The sequence below is a fragment of the Armigeres subalbatus genome, chromosome 3 (assembly GCF_024139115.2).
Source record: "Armigeres subalbatus isolate Guangzhou_Male chromosome 3, GZ_Asu_2, whole genome shotgun sequence".
NCBI lineage: Eukaryota > Metazoa > Arthropoda > Insecta > Diptera > Culicidae > Armigeres > Armigeres subalbatus.
Genome location: NC_085141.1, coordinates 212,261,602 through 212,264,878, shown reverse-complemented (window position 1 = coordinate 212,264,878; position 3,277 = coordinate 212,261,602).

Sequence of the window (3,277 nt, the reverse complement as noted above, 5' to 3'; positions counted from 1 at the left end):
ATAGGCGCATAGTGGCTGGAATCGTTTAGTGGATCGAATAGAGTTCGCCGCCGTACCAAACTGACAATCTACAAAACACTCATTAGACCGGTAGTCCTCTACGGACACGAGACCTGGACGATGCTCGTGGAGGACCAACGCGCACTTAGAGTTTTCGAAAGGAAAGTGTTGCGTACCATCTATGGTGGAGTGCAGATGGCGGACGGTACGTGGAGGAGGCGAATGAACCACGAGTTGCATCAGCTGTTGGGAGAACCATCCATCGTTCACACCGCGAAAATCGGACGACTGCGGTGGGCCGGGCACGTAGCCAGAATGTCGGACAGTAACCCGGTGAAAATGGTTCTCGACAACGATCCGACGGGAACAAGAAGGCGAGGTGCGCACCGGGCAAGGTGGATTGATCAGGTGGAAGATGACTTGCGGACCCTCCGTAGACTGCGTGGTTGGCGACGTGTAGCCATGGACCGAGCCGAATGGAGAAGACTCTTATATACCGCACAGGCCACTTCGGCCTTAGTCTGAATAAATAAATAAATAAAATAGGTGTTGGACAGAGATATAGGCAATGGTGATGTGATTCCTTCTTTGAAAGCAGGTGTTTGTCTGGCATCAGGCAACGGGAATTAAGATTCTTTTTTTGGATATAAGCGTTTAACTGGAATAAGGCGATGACAGATGTGATCCCTTTTTCAGAAGGAGTGCTGCCGTTTCGTTTGTCCGACCTTTTGAAAATGTCTACCAGAAGTCTAAATCTACCAGAACACTCACACACACTTCTAAATTATGCCAAATGGTCTGTATTCTAAATGACCTTATGCCAAATGGCGTTATGCCAAATGGCTTTATGCCAAATGACACAGACCCCAAAAAAAGTATACTCGTGGTACTTGATACTTGATGGGCTACAGCTCATCTTCGATGAGCCTACCTTCCTTCTAGTATCCTTCTTCACTGGATTCGATTCTGGCCCAATTACTATCTAGTCACCCTGAAGTTCAGTAAAAGTCACCCTCAGGCCATCGTGTACGCGATAATACGAAACCTACGGCCACTTCCGGGTTCTCTGCCGATGATATCGATATCATCCGCAAAGTTCAGGAGCATATGCGATCTCGTGATAATGGTACCGCTTCTTTGCACACCAGCTCTCCTAATAGTGTTTCATCGATTAATCGGTCTATCGATTTGGTTGATGAGCCTGATGAAATAAAACAGCCGGTTAATAGTACATGAAGATTTGATTGTTTTCACCCAATTACTCTTGATAAACTTAAAAATATATGCTTTTCTTTGGCAAAACGGCTGGAATTGACGTTAACGCTAGAGTTATACAAGATTGTTTTCATGTCATTGGACACAAACTGCTGGACCTTATTAATGAATCTTTGAGAACCGGGCACGTGCCGCAGGTTTGGAAGGAATCTCTTATAATTCCTATTCAAAAAGTTGCTGGAACGATTAAAGCCGAAGAGTTTCGTCCCATCAACATGTTGCACACATTAGATAAAATATTAGAACTTGTTGTGAAAGGCCAGTTAGTAACATATTTGAATAATAATAACTTGTTAATACAAGAGCAATCGGGATATCGAGAAGGACATTCTTGTGAAACCGCATTGAACTTAGTGTTAGCCAAATGGAAAGAAAACATGGAGTGTAAAGATCTTAAACGCGCCTTTGAAACAATCTCTAGGCCCTTATTGTTGGAAAAAATCAAGCACTTTGGAATTTCGGGTTCTGCGTATGAATGGTTCAGAAGCTATTTATTTGACAGAATCCAAAGGACTGTTTTTAATGATTGTGTTTCAAATCCCATGGAGAGTAATCTTGGTGTTCCACAGGGAAGTGTATTTGGGCCCGTTTTATTTATTATGTATATTAATGACATGGGACGGGTCTTACGTTTTTGCAACATTAATCTTTTCGCGGATGACACAGTATTATTCATTGCTGCTAGAAATATCGATGATGTTGTTTCACGCTTGAATACAGATTTGCATTCTCTAAGTAGATGGTTGAAGTACAAACAGTTGAAATTGAATATAAGTAAAACTAAATACATGGTAATTTCGCGAAATCGATTCATTGATAATGTTTCTGTTAGAATTGATGATGAAACACTTTGCGGCATTCGGAAAATTAAATATCTTGGCGTGATTATTAATGATGAATTGAAATTTGATTCTCATATCAACAATATCATAAAAAAAGCCAAGAAGTATGGAATTTTATGTCGATTAAAAAACGAATTAACTGTTGCGAGTAAAATACAGTTGTACAAATCAATCATCTCTCCTCACCTGGACTTTTGCGCCTCCATTTTATTTCTGGCCAATGAAACACAAATATCGAGGTTACAGCGTTTGCAAAATAAAGTTATGCGTTTGATTTTGAGATGTAATAGATTCACTTCCTCCTCCTTTTTGTTGGACGCTTTACAATGGTTATCAGTGAAGCAGAGAATTGTTTATTTGACTATGGTGTTCATTTTCAAAATAATAAATGGATTGCTACCCCGATATTTGTGTAATCGAATTGAAAGAGGAAGTGACATTCATAGATATAATACTAGAAACGCGGATGAAATAAGAACACCTTATTTTTTGTATGGAGCTTCACAAAATTCATTGTTTTATAAAGGAATAAACGTATTCAATTCGATGCCTATACACATCAAGCGTGCAAGGACACTATCACAGTTCAAGAGACTTTGTATTTCACACGTAAAAGCTGTTTTTTAAACAGTCATATATTTAAGTTTTTGGTATTGACTAATTGTGTATCTTGACGAAGTTTGTGATAACGGATATCTTTTCTTGAACAATGTAAATGATTTGTTATTTCATTAGGGCGCTTATAGACTATTTTGTTCGCCTCGATGATGATGATGGTATTTTATTTATTGAGTTGTATTTTTACATTCTTTTGTGTAGTCTACAAATGTTTGAGAATCGCGCGCGAAATACAGGTATAAATGACTTTTTACGATTTTATAATCAATACTTGAAACATTTGGAACTGTTTGAAGGATACTATGAAAAGTAGTGAGCTCTCAGATAGAACGCGATTTTATCGAGACTTTTGGTATCTACGGAGAGGTAACACAAGTTTTGATTTTTTTCGAGTAAATTAAATTGATTGGTACTAGCGAGAATAGTTTGAGTACGCGCTTCTTGACGAAACTTTTGGCATCATGCGAGAGGTATCACAAGTTTTGTATCTTAATCGGACTCGTTGTACCACTGATGATGCTTGCAAAACTCTGTGGTGGAAT